The 19,501-nt window shown below is 42.0% G+C and overlaps 1 long non-coding RNA gene across 1 annotated transcript in view; it reads right to left on the bottom strand.

The window, feature by feature from the left end:
- LOC129659962 (uncharacterized) overlaps positions 1 to 17,934 on the bottom strand; it is a 37,090-nt gene extending 19,156 nt beyond the window's left edge. Inside the window, exons 1-2 of the long non-coding RNA XR_008718260.1 lie at positions 17,815 to 17,934; positions 15,883 to 15,982 (exon numbers count right to left, since the gene is read on the bottom strand). This is a non-coding gene — a long non-coding RNA (uncharacterized LOC129659962). The remainder of the gene's footprint in view (positions 1 to 15,882; positions 15,983 to 17,814) is intronic.
- Between the last annotated feature and the right edge of the window lie 1,567 nt (positions 17,935 to 19,501).

The raw sequence follows: 19,501 nt of genomic DNA, 5'->3' as shown, positions 1-19,501 counted from the left end.
AAAGAAGAGCAAACTAAATCCAAACAAACAGAAAGAAGGAAATAATAAAGATTAGAGTAAAAATAAATGAAATAGATAGAAAATATAAAAGACAAAAGTGAATAAAACAAAGAGTTGTATTTAAAAAATAATTGAAAAATTAACACACCTTTAGCTCACATGACAAAGAAAAGATAGATCAAATTACTAAAACTAGGAATGAAATAGGAAACTTTACTACCAATCTTCTACTAACAGAAATAAAACAGATGATACTGCTACTGCTGCTATTTTTTAAATGTTTTTTATTTTTAATTGGAGGGTAATTGCTTTAAAACATTGCATTGATTTCTGCCATGAAAAAGTGAAAGGGATAGTTGCTCAGTCATGTCTGACTCTTTGCAACTCTATGGACTGTAACCTGCCAAGCTCCTCTGTCCATGGAATTCTCCAAGCAAGAATACTGGAGTATTTCATTATTCAGAGGATCTTCCTGACCCAGGGATCAAAACCTCGGTCTCCTGCATTGCAGGCAGATTCTTTACATCTAAGCCACTTACACCAACATGAATCAGCCACAGACATACATATGTCCCCTCTGTCTTGAACCTCCCTCCCACCTCCCACCTTATCCAACTGGTGCTCTGTGACTACTACAGGGAATACCATTTCATGAACACTTATATGCCAGAAAATTTGTTGTCTTAGACAAAATAGATGAATTTAGAAAGACCGAAATTAACTCTGACTCAAATGACATAGAAACACTGAATAAAGCTACAAAAAATATAGAGATTGAATCAGTAATCAAAACTATTCACAAAGCAATTGCCAGGCTCATGTCTGCCTTTCTGGCTGTTGAGTCCTTGTTGATGGTACCAATGACTGTTGCTCTTCAGTGTTTCGTTACATAGTGCCATAGTACCTAGATTTTGACTACCCTAATACTGTTTTTCCAATAAATTCTGTTATTTTTAGTGTGTGATTCTGCAAAGCATAAGTTTTTTTGTATTTCAGGTTTTCTTTCAAGACCATATAAATACCTACATCTATTTTCTAGAATTTTTGTGAAGGCTAAGTCAGTTGGTAAACATCCAATGCCTAAAACACTCCTGGTGCTCAATGAGCATTATTCAAGTTCTTAGGTATTATAAGGACGGCTTTTTTTCTAATGAGATTTTGGTTTCCTGTTTTCCACAATTGAGTATGTGTGATCCTCAAATTATAGAAACACATCATTTTGTAGCAATTCTCTTCATGAAGATAATGGATGTTTAACATTTGATGTAAGGTAAGTTTATTACAAATAAGACATTATAGGAGCTTGGATTGAGATTTGAGGTTAATTAGCGTGAACTGCTGGAGAAGGAAATGGCAACCCACTCCAGTACTTTTGCCTGGAAAATCCCATGGATGGAGGAGCCTGGTAGGCTGCAGTCCATGGGGTCGCTAAGGGTCGGGCACGACTGAAGCGACTCCACTTTCACTTTTCACTTTCATGCATTGGAGAAGGAAATGGCAACCCACTCCAGTGTTCTTGCCTGGAGAATCCCAGGGACAGGGGAGCCTGGTGGGCTGCCGTCTCTAGGGTCGCACAGAGTCGGACACGACTGAAGCGACTTAGCAGCAGCAGCGTGAACGGTGAGAACATGGCAGGGTGAAAAATCTAAAGAGATTATCACAGCAAACCCGACCCAACATGTAGGCCTGGACTTGACAAGTGGGAGACAGCAAAAGTTTTAGACACCATCACAGAGGGAAGATATTTCCATCATAGAAGAGAAAATGGTTTAGAAAATGCAAAAATCATCAAACAATTGATGCCCTATTGACAAACATGAGAGTGAAAATCCATGGTGGTCATGAAAAGACTTTCTGCAATGTTTGGAAAACTTAAATAAAAATTTTAAGGAATAGAGAGAATGTGCTTCTGTGAGTACCTACAAAGATTTTTATTTGGCATTGGAAATGATTAAGAGGGGCCCAAAGATTTCAAATCTGCCTTGCTGGAGGGCAGGGCAAGCCTAGTCATATCTATTGAAATGTGTTAGTCTCTGAGAAGAGGTTCAATTCGAAAGTGTTCTGTGATCACCAAAACTCTTGAGGAGACCTTCACAAGTCTTTTATGCTGATTAAAACATCAGGGCTTCCCTGGTGGCTCAGATGGTAAAGAATCTGTCTGCAATTCATGAGAGCTGGGTTTGATCCCTGAGTCATGAAGATCCCCTGGAGAAGGGAATGGCAAGCCACTCCAGTATTCTTGCCTGGGGAATCCCATGGACAGAGGAGTCTGGTGGGCTACAATCCATGGGGTTGCAAAGAATCGGACACAAGTGAGTGACTAACATTTTCACATACACACAACACACAAACAATACACAAAAGTTCAGATGATGATACCACTAAGCAGATTCAAGTCAAGGCAAAAATAGGGAGAAATGTACCAAAATTGTGGACTATAAATTTTACATAGATTTTACAAGTGAAACTAAACACTTCAGTCTTTAAGAAAATTGTCCACTTAAACTTCATATGTGACTTCTCTTACTTTTCAAGGCATTACTTTAAAAATAAAAATACGTTTAGTTTGAGGGCATGTCCTATTAGTTTTGATACTAGGAAGTTTATTTTGCCTTGTTTAGTTGGTTTTGTAAATTAACCATATTCCTGCACTAGTCTCAATCTCACCAACAACCCAGGCTAACACTAGATTAGAGTGTTAAAAAAAAGCTAACAGTAGATTCAGAGTATCTATGAGTATTTTACATAATGATGGAAACCAAACCAGAAAAGTCTACCCGTCCAGCCTCAGTAAAAGAAATGCGATGGCTGCCAAAGAAAGTATGTGAGCACACACTGGCAAAGACAAAGGAAGGGTGGTGGGTCCCAATGGTCCCAGGCCTGAGAGCCAAGAACTCAGGGTCCTTCTCATCTACACTCCCAGGTGGGAACTGGAGAACCAGGGCCCATGCCTACATCATCTGTTAGCATCATTCACTTGGTTATGCACCATCTGAGGAATCCTCTGCTTGTGCCTGTCCCTGACCACATTCCCTTGCTCTTCATGACATAACCTTCAAGAAATAGAAGAGAAGGAGATAGGTTGTCCTCACAGGACAAAAATTTTGAATTGAGTCTGGCTTTTTCAGTCTCCCTGCAAAGGGAAGTTTTGACTTTGCCCATCTGACTCCTTCCTGCAATCTCTGAGAAATGATCTAAAGATGCTCAAGCCACTTTTTGGAACCAAATAAGAAACGGATGACAGGGAGCGGGCAATCAACTCAGAGACATAAAGAAAAGTGAAGTGAAGTCGCTCAGTCGTGTCCGACTCTTAGTGACCCCATGGACTGCAGCCTACCAGGCTCCTCCGTCCATGGGAGTTTCCAGGCACGAGTACTGGAGTGGGTCGCCAGTGCCTTCTCCAAAGAAAAGTAAAGGCTTACAAAAATCAAGAGGTGAGCCAGGGCTGGGAACAGAAGGGTGCAGGAAAGGGATTTGGGGGGATTTAAAGAGAGACACTGGAGCGGCACTGCAGGTGTTTGGGAAAGACAGGGAACATATATTTGTATGGACAAATCCTGACTTAACCATGATTTGACTTTTAATTTCTAGACTTTGCAGTGGTGCAAAAGTGATACACATTCAGCAGAAACCATGCTTTGAGTTTTGAATTTTGATTTTTCTCCTGGGCCAGTGACTGTAGTATGTTTTCTCTTGTGATGCTGGGCAGTGGTCCACAGCTCCCCATCAGCCATAAGATCATGAGGCTGAACAACAGACACACCAACAACCCTTCTGTGCCCAAACAACCATTCTATTTTTCACTTTCAGTATAGTCTTTGATAGATTACATGAGATATTCAACACTTCACTATAAAACAGGCTTTGTGTTGGCTGATTTTGCACAACTGTAGGTTAATGCAGGTGTTCTGAGCACATGTACAGTAGGCTAGTCTAAACAATGATCTCCAGTAGGTTTGGTGCATTAAATGCATTTTGACTTGAGATAGTTTCAACTTGATGCTGCTGCGGCTAACTCGCTTCAGTCATATTCAACTTTTTGTGACCCTATGGACCGCAACCCTCCAGGCTCCTCTGTCCATGGGATTTCCAAGGCAAGAATATTGGAATGGGTTGCCATTTCCTTCTTCAGGGGATCTTCCCAACCTAGGGATTGAACCTGTGTCTCTTACATCTCCTGCATTGGCAGGGGGGGTTCTTTACCACTAGCAGTACCTGGGAAGCTTGGTGCATTAAATGCATTTTAACTTACGATATTTTCAACTTACATTGTGTTTGTTAGGATATAACCCCGCCACAAGTTGAGGAAGATTTGTATGCTACTTTAAGTCTATATATCTGGATCCTTTTCATCATCTTAGAAAAATCTGAGTAAAGACTTTGAGTAAAGATAAAAATTAAAGAAATATTTACTGGCTGTTTTGATCTTTCTTTGATCAGAACATTGCTCCAAGACAGAGCCATGTGGGTCTCCAGGTTCACAAGCTGGTACTGGAGACAGATAACAAAGACCTGAGTTATGTTAGTGTTTAGTGAAACAGGTGAGTCTCTCAACCAGCGGTTTCTCCACTTCCACAGCCTCAGTTTATTTGTATCCTGCTTCACTTAGAGAATTGCAAATCCCCTTTCTTCCATCTTCCTGTCCATCCGTCCTCATTCTTGTTCTATAATATAGTCTATCTAGGCATCTTAGCAATTTCTTGTCCAACTCTCTTCATTTACCACCTCAGTGGACCTCAACATGAGATGACTGCATTATTTCAACAGTTCCCCAGACCTCTTTGTGTATTTGCCCTAGTGGTTCTCTTGGGAGAAACTTCAGACTATGGTTTGGCTGAGTTGCAAGCAGCAGGGTTTTTGGAATGTTAGGCATATGGAGATATTAGCTTTTTTCCCAAGGATGGTCTTTAAACTCAAAAGGACATCTGGGATTCCAACCAAATAGGCAAAATAAAAATTTGATAAAGTAGTAGGAAAAAAATCTGTTAGAGTTTAAAAAGTATTCCTGTTGAAGTACTTCTTTGGTCAGTTTACTGGGCAGTAAGAATTGTTCCTGCCAGAACATACATGGCTAGATTGGTGCAAAGGAGCTGGAGAGCTGTCCTACCCAGGGCTGGTCCTGGGACACATTTCCCAAGAGACAGTTCAGACTGTCCTTAAAGGAGGGGGTCCTCTGGTTTCTGAAGTGACAGGACCTAATGTCTCACAGTGCAGAAGCTAAGCTGTTGCCCCTAAGAGATGACCTACCTTTTGGGAGCCAAGCTCAGCTCCTATGCTCAAGCCAGTCCTCGCCACTTTCCACATGCAAACGTGCACTCAATTCCACCACCCATTGTTTAGGGGTGATTTAAAGAGTTTAAAACTCCTTGAAAGATAGACCTATCTTTCCTATATCTCCTCACATATTTTTGTTTGGAAGTAATTTTGACTAATCTGTCTCAGTATGTTATAAAGGTTAAGAAAATTAAATGGGGGCTAAAACCCTGAAGAACTGTCAGTCAAGCCCTGATCTAATCTGCCCACAAATATTCCTTGAAAAGCCATGAGGTGTCAGGCAGTGAGGCACATTTCTGGAGGCTACAGATACAGCGATGAATAGGACATGAGGTAGGATGCCCTGCCCTCTGGGAGGATACAGACTACTGAGGGATTTAGCCAAGTTAATGGGTATGCATAGTGCGTACGTACCATGTACTATAAGCCTCAAGAACACCTTACATGAGTCAGGATGGGAAGAACAAAATGGATTAGTGTTGGGGGAGGCATGATAAACAGAGATGTCCAGTGTTTACATTACTATGCAGTCAGATCTCAGCAGGGTTTATTATTACAGCATATTTAATATTTTATTGTATTTTACATCTTTATTCACCCACACATACATGGTTTTTTTTTTTTTTCAGATATTAGCATTCATTCATTTATTCATTCAGTACTCATTGAATGTCTCTTATGAGCCAGGCACTACACTAACATACCAGGGATTCTGCTGTGAAAAGGGGATTGCGATTTTCCTGGGAAATAGTCTCTAGAGGCCTCGAACCCAGACTGTGCAGGTAAGTGAAGCCAGTTCAGTTGACTGCAGTAGGGATGTTGAAGACTCACTAACCCTGACAAAGGCTTCTCTGTCTATGGTGTTAAAATTCAGCTTATTAAGCAACACTGAGTCACCGACAGGTTACCAATGGGAGGCTGCAGCAGGATCAAGAGAAGTAGCTGTTTCACACTTAAAATATAGAGGGGTGTCTATGATGCAGCTTCTGGAGGAATTTAAGTCCCACAGGCAAACATGGGGATAGTAGAAAGACAGGAGTTCTGGGGCCCAAGCAGCTCTGAGCCAGCTGTCTACAGTTGGCCCTGAATCTTCGTTGTCACCTCTAAAGAAAGCATCAGTGAATGCAAATCAGAACTACAATGTGGTACCACCTCAAACTGGCCAGAATGGTCATCATCAAAAAATCCATAAATAATAAATGCTGGTAAGGGTGTGGAGGAAAGGATACTCTCCTATGCTGTTAATGGGGATGTAAATTGGTGCAGCCACTATGGAAAACAGTAGGGAGGTTCCTTAAAAAATGAAAACTAGAACTACCATATGACCCAGCAATCCCATTCCTGGGCATAAATCTGGAGAAAACTCTAATTTGAAAAGATACATGCACCCCAATAGCAGCATTATTTACAAGAGCCAAGACATGGCAATAACCTAAATATGCATTGACAGATGAATGGATAAAGAATGGTACATATATACAATGGAATAGTACTCAGCCATAAAAAAGAATAAAATAATGCCATTTGCAGCAACATGGAGGGACATAGACATTGTCATACTAACTGAAGTAAGTCAGGCAGAGAAAAACAAATACCACATGATATCACTTATATGTGGAATCTCAAATAGAATGCTAATGAACTAGACTACGAAACAGAAATAGACTCAGGGACATAGCAAATAGACTTGTGGTTGTCAGGGGGAAGGGGAGGCGGGGAGGGAAGGATTGGGAGTTTGGATTAGCAGATGCGAACTATTATATATAGAATGGATAAACAACCAAGTCCTACTGTATGGCACAGGAACTATACTCAGTATCCTGTGATAAACCATAATGGAAAACAATCAGTGGTACTGGCAGTGTACATGTGCTCAGCCCTGTCTGACCCTGCAACCCACGGACTGTCGTCCTCCGGGCTCTTCTGTGTGTGGAATTTCCCAGGCAAGAATATCAGAGTCGGTTGCCATTTCCTACTCCAGGGGACCTTCCCAACCTAGAGATCAAACCTGTGTCTCTTTCATCTCCTTCATTGGCAGGCGGATTCTTTACCAGTGCGCCACTTGAAAAGAATTACGGAAAGAACATATATATGGTATATATGTGTGTGTCTATAACTGAATCACTTTGACACACAGTAGAAATTAACACAACAGTATAAATCAACTATGCTTCAATAAAATAAATTTTAAAAAGATAAAGCATCACTGTATCACCTTTTCCCAAGGTCTTACTCCTCCCCACTTACCTGATAAGATTATACACCTGGGAGCTGAAGCAACTTCACTTTTATGTCCTTAATGTAAGCTTCCAGTGAAAGAAGAAACTCATTAGAAAAACATAAAGAATAATTAGGATTATGATGCTGCTTAGCTGCAGGAAGAAATATAAAGCAATGGAAAAATCTTCTCCAGGTAGAGGATGAGGAGAACTTCAGACTCTGAGAGTGGCGTTGAAGGAGGATCCATCAGAGCTCCTGGTTATAGAGAGGAGGTGCACTGAGAGGAGAGGAATGAGGTGGGACTTTATATCCAGGAGGAACAGAGAGGCAGCCCCAGGACAAAGCACACGCTGTGCCCCAGAGCAGTGGTCCAGACCATGCGACACAAGCAAGCTATTAGTTGCCCAGGAAGACAGACCGGCTGCACATAGCCACAGCTCAGCTGTGGGACACATGGGCATAGGGAAGCGCCAGGGGGTGGCAGAGCCCTGGCCAGGGCCACTGGTCCACTTCCCAATGCCTTTCATCCTGACCACTGTGAGAGCCAGAACAGTCCTGCTACAGAGGGAAGAAGCCCATGGCTGGGAGCAGAGGTGGGGAGACTCCCTCGCTTGTGATTGTGGCCAAGGAGGTCGGCAGGGTCAACAGCAAGGTAGGGTACCCCCATGAGCCATGTGGGACCCTCTAGATGAGGGACGATGACATGACGTTGACATGTGCTGCTGAAAAGCCCCAGCTGCCACCCCTTGCTCAGGGGAAGTAATCTTAGAAATGCGGTTTACACACACGATCTTCTATAAGACCCACATCACAAACAAAACAAGTGCACTGAGCACTTTCTCCACTTTCAGAGAGTTTTCTGGAGACTTTCCTAACCCTTGATGTCAGAGTAGCATTGGCCAACCTGGGCACGTATTTCCCACTCCATCTAGTGGTGGTAAACTTCCGACTGCATCCCACTTGTGAAGAGAAAAGAGCAACATGGGTTTTCACTAGTAATTGGTTTGATAGATAGTACGTTGGAAAGTAGCTATACATTCCATTAGAAAATTACATACATTTGCACAAGAGACACATTTTGGGTGAATACATAAAGCTTGCTGCTGCTAAGTCACTTCAGTCGTGTCCAACTCTGTGTGACCCCATAGACGGCAGCCCACCAGGCTCCCCTGTCCCTGGGATTCTCCAGGCAAGAACACTGGAGTGGGTTGCCATTTCCTTCTCCAGTGCTTGAAAGTGAAAAGTGAAAGTGAAGTCGCTGAGTTGTGTCTGACTCTTCTCGACCCCATGGACTGCAGCCTACCAGGCTCCTCCCATGGGATTTTCCAGGCAAGAGTACTGGAGTGGGGTGCCATTGCCTTCTCCAACATACAGCTTAAAAGTAACTAAATAATCACTCCATACTGTGTTGGGAAAGGGGCTTCCCAGGTGGCACTAGTGGTAAAGAACCCACTTGACAATGTAGGAGCATAAGAGACACAGGTTCAGTCCCTGGGTTGGGAAGATCCCCTGGAGAAGCTCATGACAACCCACTCCAGTATTCTTGCCTGATGAATCTCATGGACAGAGGAGCCTGACAGACTATAATCCACAGGTTCGCAAAGTCAGACATGACTGAAGCAACTTAGCATGCACATACTGTGTTTGCAAAGATAGTTTTTCTAAAAATAACTAGGTATAAAGTGAAACTTGAATAAATAATGTTTGGTGGATATAGGATTGTTGTTGCGTATTTATATTTGCATTTGAAAACCAAACTCGGGTAGTTTATAGTCCAAACTCAGCCTTTCAGTGGAGGTGCACTCTTCAGGTCAATTGCAATATCAGTATTGTGTTAAGCAAAGGTGTTATTAAGTAAACACACATCACTTTTCCTCCCCGCAAAAGCCTCAAGTTGCTTTTTTAACGTTAGCTTCCATGTCTTGCTCATTCGGCTTTAATGCACTGTTACAGCATTTTCTGTTTCTTTGCAGAACTGATCACAGTGCATGGAATATTTAGAGGTTAGCATCAAATTTTATCAGGAATCATTCTTCATAAGGAATGAAAACATCATCTCTCCTTTATACCCTTGTTATAAATTCTTAAATGTTGCCTAAAGCAATTTATATCCATGGTTTCTTCTATGGTTGAGCAAGGATAACTATACACTGAGTTGGGAATACCTTTCTCCATACATTTCATAGTTTCTATTCTTGGGTACTAGCTAACTTATTCTGCTTTACAATACTTCTCTTAGCAGATTTCTCAGATTTATCACTTGTAAATGGAGTAATTTCCTCATTCATATATTGACAGATCAACAGTCTCAAACAAGCAAGGAAAAAAACTTGCTACATATGTTCATCTCACCACAGATGCTTCCCCCCTCATTTTGGTTTTTTAAAGGCATCAAATATTAATAAATGCACTTGTGAATGTTCTTAACATATGTCTCTAAGATAACCTGATTTTGTACCAAAATTCATCTTCACTAGGTTTACAAAATCTTTATATAGGCAACTCCTTTTAATAAAACAAATTCCTGTGGGTGACATACCATAAGCACAGATTGCTAAAGACAGAGAAGCAAAAAGGTTGATCAGTGTGGTTTAGATTCAACCAACTACACTGAAAGTCTTATAGCCAAATAATTGCTATTTAAGAAATTCACAGCTGGGGGCAAGACCACAGTGGTATGTGCTGCTGACTCAAATGATGCTGAGGCTGCGTATCTGGTAAACTGCCAGCCAAACCCATTGGGATCGACAGGCCAATGTTAATAGTCAGGTTAGGACCTGCTGAAGACTCATGGGCAGCGTAAACATCAGCAGCCTTTCCTGCATTTGGAAAGGAGAAATGATTTTCCCCCAGTGATGCTCTACAGAGTGATACTCTGAGAAACATGATGAACACATTTTCCTGATCAAAGTCAGCCCACCATACAATCAAAGTAAAGCAAGGCTTCGAGTGAATAATTTATGGTAAGAAATGGGGATAATAGGCAGTTGTATTGAATATAAAGCTCAAAGCTTGCAAGCGAAAGACTCAATTTGGGCCCCAGTTTCATATTTAGTGGCTGAGACATCTCCTCCAGACCAATGTCCAGGGGAGAGTGTTGCCAGCCTATCTGACACACAGATGAGAAGTCACATCACTGGAGATTAGAGTCCCCTCCTATGTTGTGTGTGAGATGATGCTTTGGCCACATTACCGTTGAATTCCTGAACTAGACCAAGCCAGTTCTTGATAAGTGGTGCATTTTACCTACTAGTGGGCTTTCCTTGTGGCTCAGCTGGTAGAGAATCTGCCTGCAATGCAGGAGACCTGGGTTCAATCCCTGGGTTGGGAAGATCCCCTGGAGAAGGGAAAGGCTACCTACTCCAGTATTCTGGCCTGGACTGGATAGTCCATGGGGGTCACAAAGAGTCGGACATGACTGAGCGACTTTCACTTTCACTGTTACCTACTAGTAACAGGTTTCTCAGTGGTGCTTTGTTTATTTTATTTTCTGTCCTTCCCTGATGCATTCAAGATTACATGTAATGGAAATTGCATGGTAAGGGGGAAAGCATGGGGATACAGAGTCCAGGGGTTTCTTAAACCCTTAGTCTGTGACCCAGAGCTTATCCATCTTGTGATTCACTCCTTACACCAACCTTATCACCCTTGGTTTCTGAATGAGGAAACAAGGAAACACTTCAAAAGTTTATATGGCTTGTCAAATTAACCGGTATTGGAAACAGTTAATAATTTGAATGCACATGGTTTGATTCTACAGTCCTTGCTATGATCTGCAGCCCTCCCATGAAATGGGGATCATAGTTGATCCAGAGGGGCTGTGGGAGCAGAGATCAGCCATGTCACCCCAGACTCACCTAGGGGTTCATCCAAGACTTCTAAGGTCCCTGCAAACAAACATTTGGGAGATGAAAGCTATACAGATTCTGTCTCTGTCTTTCCCTGAGATCCCTACTGAATTCCTGCTCTTCCCAAGAGGAGCTGCCAGTGGACCCTGAATTAGGGTGGGTCAGTTCCCCACACCAGGATAGCCACCACCAGCGGTGACAGAAAGCAAGGGCTGTTATGATTCAGGTCAGTGACAAGGACTTTTATTAAATAACAGAGATGATGTCACACCATGAAAGCTCATGGCTATGAAACCTTTCCTCTTAGTGTCCACAGAAAGGAACCAGTCTTCATCTCTCTGAGTTTAGCTTTGGTTTGAACCTATAGGGTTAATAGTTTAAGCTGACTTTCAAAATTCCTTCTAAATCCTTACGACACTGTGATCCTATCCATGTTTAATGATAATTTTTCTTTAGCAAATCTTTGAAAACAAGCCCTTTTATTATTAAACTTGCTGGGATCACCAGAAAATTTTTAAAGAGTAACGAAGTTTTGACCGAAATTTCCTGTAAGCAATCCAAAAATGTACATTCGTGTTTATGTACATAGGAACTAGCTTAATTCCAATTGAATTGGGTAAAAAGTATCCTCAAACACTCAAGATTTGGTAAATTGTATTTTGGTAACAGATGCTGTCGTGACAGTTTTAAAAACTTGATTACATTTGAATGTCAAGACAAGATGCAGCTTTGGTGGTAGAGTTTGAGATCTTTTATAACAAAAGCTGTCATTCTAGTCCTGTTATTGCAATGTATTGGTGATACTGGTATTGTTACTATTGTTTTTATGGATAATTAGTTTTTGGGTGTTGCTTTTGAAATCTTTCTGAGATTTTATTCTCAATGAAGATATTTTCAATATGTAGAAAAAAAACTTTGGAGTAAAAGCTCTTTACTAACTAGTCAGAATTTTTTTTTTTTTTAAATCTCAAAATTTTCTAACTTATTTTTTTAAATTAATTTTTTATTGGAGTATAATTGGGGCTTCCTTCGTAGGTCAGCTGATAAAGAATCTGCCTGCAATGCAAGAGACCCCAGTTTGATTCCTGGGTTGAGAAGTTTCCCTGGAGAAGGGATAGGCTGCCCACTACAGTCTTCTTAGGCTTCTCTGATGGCTCAGTTGGTAAAGAATCTGCTTGCAAGGCGGGAGACTTGGGTTTGATTCCTAGGTTGGGAAGATCCCCTAGAGGAGGGGATGGCAACCCACTCTAGTACTCTTGCCTGGAGAATCCCATGGACAGAGGAGCTGGCGGGCTATAGTCCATAGGGTCACAGAGAGCTGGACACACAGAGTAACTAAGCACAGCACAGCTGATTTACAACATTGTGTTAGCTTCTATGGTACAGAAATGAGTCAGTTAACGTATATCCACTCTTGTTTAGACTCTCTTCTTATAAATGTCATTACAGAGTACTGAGTAGAGTTCCCTGTGCTATATTGCTGCTGCTGTTTGATCGCTGAGTGGTACCTGACTCTTTGCGACCCCATGGACTGTAGCCCACTAGGGTCCTCTGTCCATGGGATTTCCTAGGCAAGAATACTGGAGTGGGTTGTCATTTCCTTCTTCAGGGGATCTTCCTTACCCAGAGATTGAACCCACATCTCCTGCTAGGCAGGCAGATTCATTACCTCTGAGCCACCTGGGAAGTTCTCTGTGCCCACAGTAAGTTCTTATCAGCTATCTATTTCATACATAGTAATATGTATATGCGGAGAAGGCAATGGCACCCAACTCCAGTACTCTTGCCTGGAAAATCCCATGGATGGAGGAGCCTAGTGGGCTGCCCTCTCTGGGGTCGCACAGAGTTGGACACGACTGAGGCGACTTAGCAGCAGCAGCAGCAGCAATATGTATATGTCAGATCACAACCTCCCAATTTATCCTCTTCTTGTAAAATAAAATCATTTATTGATATTTAATTCTAACTAGGGAAGGTTAATGGGCTTGTCATTGTGGTTGTGGTGGTTTAGTCACTACTTTGTATCCAACTCTTGTGACTCCATGAATCATCAGCTCCCAGGTATGAATACTGAAATGGGTTGCCGTTTCCTTCTCCAGGGCTTCTTCACAACCCAGAGATTGAACCTAGATCTCCTACATGTAGGCAGGTTCTTTACTGCTGCACCACCAGGGAAACATAATACAGAAATAAAGACAATAATCGATTGTACTTGGAAGGAGTATATACACAGGTCAGTTTTTCCAGCTTCATGGGAATGGTAATACTTTAGGGGCTGGTTTGCAACTCAGTGGAGGCATACAGTTGCTTTCCTTGACATGGATGTTAAGAACCCACAATATTTACAAATGTGCTTTTTTGATTTAGGGCATTGACAGCCTTTGTTAAAATGCAAATATTAATTGATGTCCTGATGTTTTAACTGTTGTTGACATTCATATCTTAACTCAAATGCACATATAATGTTTATTTAGTAATAGACTCTGCTTTTAGGAGAACATTTTACATGGGCTATATCCTGTCAGTTTGGATGTGTGTGGAGTAAAGAAAGGTCTGCAGTGTGAAGGCTTTCCTGGTGTTGAAGGATTCAGGTTGGACATTCAGCAGAGGGATGGTAGTTGGGATGAACATACTCTCTCATTTTCATAGACAGGGTGTAGATGCTGGAAGTGATACAATGCAGAGAGGAAGTGCAATGAGGCCTAATCTTGTCTCCTTTCCCTGGAGTAACTCAGTGCATTTAATTATAAACATGTCAAATAGTCACCGCCCTCACCCAGGAAACTGATCTATATTCCCCATAGTGATCTAGTGTCTTTCTCCCTAAAACTTGGACTCATTGATTCTAACTTTGTCTCCTTAGACCACACAGAACTTAGTTTAGAGTTGAACACATGGAGAATTTGGCTTTGTTTTTGTAGAGTAGAGAGAAGCTGAGATGACATGTTTAAAGGATATCCAAAGAATGCTGGAATAAAAAGAATCTCTGAATGTATTCATCCAGCTACTCATAATGAATAACTGCCCTGGCTGTGTCCCCCACTGTATAGGTCAGTATGGCTTTTGAGGACCTGGGAGAGTGATGGTGTGTCTATAAAAACTCAGTAGTGTTGGTAAAAGTTCCTATTTCTTCCCAGGTTTTAAGGAAATGGTGGAGAGGGGTGACTATTTCAGAATCTCAGGCTTAAGTAATGGGGCCAGAGTGCCTAGGCCCAAAAGGGAATGGAAGGTTTATTGGACTGATCTCAATCCAGGTTTATTTCTGTAGAGACATAATGAAAGACTCTGTCTCATCCTGTTCTATTCAAAAATTTAAATAAATTGATTTACAAAAACACATCAATGGCATATTAATCAGATTCATAACTTAAAAAATTAGAAAGAATAATTAATATATTGACTAAAGAAGCAGGTTTCAAAAATAACTTTAAAAGACTGGAATGTTTGGGTAAGTAGAACATAAAGACATGTAAGCGGTCTAAAGGCAAAGTTATGTGTTTGGGTTCAGAAGTCAAGTTGCACATTTCTAGGATAGGGGACATTTGGCTTAGCCGACTGTGAGCTCAATGAATAAGAGCAGATGTGTTCACTAAGAAAGCTCCTGAGGTTTCGACTGGGTTTATAGAAAGTGCCTAAGTGGTCTTGCTGGAATTTTGTGTTGATTAGACCTCAACAGGAATCATCTGTTCAAGGAGAGTTAAAGAGCTTCCTGTTGAGGCTCCAGAGGGAGGTGTTTGGAATAGCTTAGCGGTCTAGGAATCAGAGCCCACCCATGTCATTGGAGAATGGGATGAAGGCTTTGAAGGGAGGCATATCATGGGGGGCCCTTGAGTACACTATTTGCCCACAGAAAATGGACTCCATTGCTTTTGGGTGATGTAAGGAGGTAAAATGGGAACCCGTGAGTCCAAGTTTTAGGGATAAAAATATTGGCTCACTACTAGGAATGTTATAGATGATGAGGAGGCAGCTTCTTGGGTGGGGGAAGTGGTTATTTGATGTGTTTATCCTTAAAGGCACTGAGTTACTCCAGGAAAACCAAAAATCCAAGGAAAAAGGCAGTCTTTGGCAATGGTGTTTTCCATTGTTAGAGGTGGTTTGAAATAGTCTGAAAGATCAATTTTCAGGGATGTGGTTTTATCTGGGGGCCATTTATGCCCTCCCATCCTGAATTTCTGGGAGATTTTTCAAGTGGAGAGTCTGAAAAAAGGTAATTGCTAAACTGTATTTGAGAAGAAAGAGTCCCTTTCATGTAATTTGTTCCTGTGATCATTCTCCTAATTTTGATCTAGTGAGAAACCACAATCTTTCTGTGTAAATAAACTTTCTTTGACATTTGCAATGCACAATTATATCTCTCAAAATACATATAGATGTTGTAGCATTTGAAGCACTCCTGAACATTTCCAGGCCAGATCTCAGAGCTCGCCCTCACTTTCCACACATTATTTGACTCTTTGTAGCCACACTCCACTTGGAACAGAGCTCTGAAAGGTAAAACGTTGACTTTACAAATGAGGAAAGAGTCTATAAACTATACCTCTTGTGACAATGGCTTGAGTTCTGTGAACAGCATTTCATTTGATGTTGAAAAGACCTCACCACAGGGCACAACACAATAATTTTAGAATTCTCTACTCCTGCAGAAAAGAAGGGAACAGTGTGGGAGTGAGATTTCTTTCTGAGGAGGGAAGAAAAACCAAAGGAGGAAGGAAAAATAAAAACGCTTCTCAAGAACTGAGAGAACTGAAAAAGTGAGAAATACTTAGTGAGACAGAAATGAAATAATAGGAAATCATTCCAGGAGCTTAAAAGCACTTCAGCTTTTCAAGATGCCCTTCCAAGATGGGGGATATATTCTGAGTCCAAAGCTTGTCTGTTTCTTGCATAGTGTGGTTGCTGAGGTGACTGAAGTGGTCATAAGATTTCTTATCCATAAAGTGGAGGGGAAGCTTTGGTGTTAGGAATCTCATCTGAAATGTACTGAACTTAAAGGCTATTAGTAACCAGTTCCTCTGAGAAGCCATATTCCATCATGTTCTCCTCTCAATAACCTGGCTGCTAATAGCTTCCGCTTAATAATTGCCTTTATAACTTTTTCAAGAGTCTAAAGAAAGTGTAGGGGAAGGCATGTGAGGACTCAAAATTCCTCTTCATAAATATTTTCTAGCTGCTGTTAGTCATCGTCACCGCCTTCTCATCGCACAGCACCTCCTTCAGTGTCCCGCACACATGCAGTCACAAAATGCTTTGTTGACTGATTCTGCAGAAGGTAAAAGCCTATTGCCAGGACAGCTTGTTCACATTCAGAGTTTTGCCTCAAAATATAGTCTTTGGTTAAATTCACTGGGGAAAATGCCTGTGGCAGGCAGTCCAGGCAAAGATAAAAGTCTTCAACTTGCTGAAGATTGAATATGGGTTTGGTTTTTCATTCGTGCAGCCAGAGCCATCTTGCTCAGCCTTGAGCTGGGAAGTCTCTTGGGACTAGTGACTACTTAAAAATTGTCTCTTGGGTATGGAAGGAGGTTTTCCCTTCTCACTTCAGGGAGAGGGAACATGTCTCCCCAGAGACAGGTAAGCTCTACGATGTGTGAATGTGTGTGAGTGAGAGAGGGAGACAAACAGGAAAAAGGGAGAAAGAGGAGAAGCATATTTTGGCTTTTAAGGGTCAGTTGCTGTCTGTGTCTGCAACAGGGGTCAAGTTTCTCTGACCACTGGTGAGATGGACAAGCTTTAATCATGTCTTTCAAATAAAGGCATTGTCAGATTTCCCTCCAGACTTCTGCAGAAATGATCTCAACACAGGGAGGCCTGAGAGAACTCTTTCCAGAAATTATGGTGATGACCTTGTCATTTGAGTTAGAAAGAGTTAATGAATGTTCCCCTCCTCCTCATTCATAGGGAAGATGCCATGGTATCACTGAGTGGTCTCTGTCACTGGCACCTCCAGTAGAAACACTCCCATACTTACACTGGAGATATTCCCATTGATATTCCTTTCAGTGAATTGGAAAGCAGATTCTTCCCCAATTCTTCAAGGTTCCAGTTTCCAGAGCCTCTTGATTCACCATCTTCAGAAAATGAAGCATAGTCTCCTGTGGGGTAGCCTGAGAGTTTGGGTGCCCACAAAGCACAGCCGATTACAAGGCCTTCAGGACTGCCATGACCTGGCACAGAATGCTGATGCCCCATCACCTGGGACCAGCCTGTGGTTCAGGGTCTGTATAAACTGCGATTCAGGGTCATCTATCCAGGCAAGGTAGAGACAGGCGGCATGATTTGTCCCCACTCCTATCTCCTGTTGATTAGAGAAGTGCCCCAATCTCCCCTCTCCTGTGTTAACCTTCCTGACTTTTGAGTTGTGTGTGTGTGAAGCATCCTGCATCCCTGCATCAAGCAGAGAGGCTCCAAGGCAGTAGGTTGAGGGGTGTGAGTTTTGCCATAAGGTAAAGCACTGGAAGACTGCACTAACCTGAAGTGAGTCAGATGATTCCTCAGCAGCTGGAGCAAGGAGACGGCTGAGGCTCAGAGGAGCGCAAGTGTCAGGAGAAGTATCAGATAAGGACCAGGGCGGGAGACAGGATTCCACACAGCAGCTGTAAACAGTCGCTTTTCAGTCCCTTTGCTGCCCCTGCTTTCTGGGGACTCAGGTGTTCCTGATTCCTGCAACTTCCTGTGGTTCTGCTGGGACTCTTGCTTCTCCTCTGGGCTGAGCAGTCTCCTCATTGTGAATCCATTCTCATCCCCCCACTTCTCCCATCACACAGAGGAGTAGGGGCAACAGATGCTTCCTACTTTCAGTGAACATAACATTTTCCTTTTCTTCTTCTGGGGTAACCAGTCATTCTGGTTTGCCCTGACTGCCCTAAACTCAGCAACTGAGAGTTTATTGTTTCAGGAGACCTCTCAGTTCTGGGCAAAACAGCCTGGTGATCAACTTACATTGCTTTGAAGTGAATTTTTTTTTTTTTTTTTTTTTTTTTCAGAAAAGGGGCATAAATGCCTTTACTCAACCATCTTAATCTGAAAGTCCTGTTAACCTCATTATTCATGAAGATTTTTATCTTTTTCTAACTCTTTACTAGTAACTTGGAGTGGGGAGAAACCATTAGGGACAGCTAGGCAAACACAATTGTAAACCACAACAGAGAGACAAACATTTGAATTACCAAAGGTACAATTTGCCTCAAAAATCATTCTCAGTAGATATATTGACATCTGCCTCTGCTGCTGCTGCTAAGTCACCTCAGTCATGTCTGACTCTGTGTGACCCCATAGATGGCAGCCCACCAGGCTCCCCCGTCCCTGGGATTCTCCAGGCAAGAACACTGGAGTGGGTTGCCATTTCCTTCTCCAATGCATGAAAGTGAAAAGTGAAAGTGAAGTCGCTTAGTCATGTCCAACTCTTAGCGGCCCCATGGACTGTAGCCTACCAGGCTCCTCCGTCCATGGGATTTTCCAGGCAAGAGTGCTGGAGTGGGGTGCCATTGCCTTCTCCATATTGACATCTAAGGCTATATTAAAAACTATTTCACAGAAAGAAGATTTTGCTTTGTGAATCAAATTATCCTTTAGATATAATGATCTTGTGAAATGACCTTGAAGCTAAAAGTTCCATATTAATGCTTACCATTAAATATAGACATTATTAATTTTTTATAAACCATATATTTTTTAGGGTTCTCCAGAGAACCTCCAACCAATCAACATGCACAGATATATGTGTGTGTTTATGTGTGTGTGTGTGTGTGGAGAGAGAGAGAGAGAGAGAGAGGTTAATTTATCATAATGAACTGGCATGCACCATTATGGAAACTGACAAGTCTCACTATCTTCTGTCTGCAATGCAGAGGCCCAGGAATGCCAGTGGTAGATATTTCCATTCTGAGTCTGAGACCTGAGAACCAGGAGAGCCATTGGTATACATTCTTGTCCAAGAGCAGGAGAAGACAGTGGTCCTAGCTCCAGCGTCAGGCAGAGAGAAAGAATTTCTTTCCTTCCCAGTTCTGTTCATGTGCCTGACAGGCTGGAGGATGCTCACAAACATTGGAGGGGCAATCTGCTTTACAGATTCAAATGTTAATATCCTCATGGATATACTCAGAAATCATATTTAAACAGCTGTCTGGCACCCTGTGGCCGAGTCAAGTTGACACATA

This window comes from Bubalus kerabau, chromosome 9, assembly GCF_029407905.1.
Source record: "Bubalus kerabau isolate K-KA32 ecotype Philippines breed swamp buffalo chromosome 9, PCC_UOA_SB_1v2, whole genome shotgun sequence".
In the NCBI taxonomy this organism is placed as follows: Eukaryota; Metazoa; Chordata; class Mammalia; order Artiodactyla; family Bovidae; genus Bubalus; species Bubalus kerabau.
The sequence above is the reverse complement of the archived record's forward strand: the minus strand, read 5'-3'. Positions and strand labels throughout refer to the sequence as shown.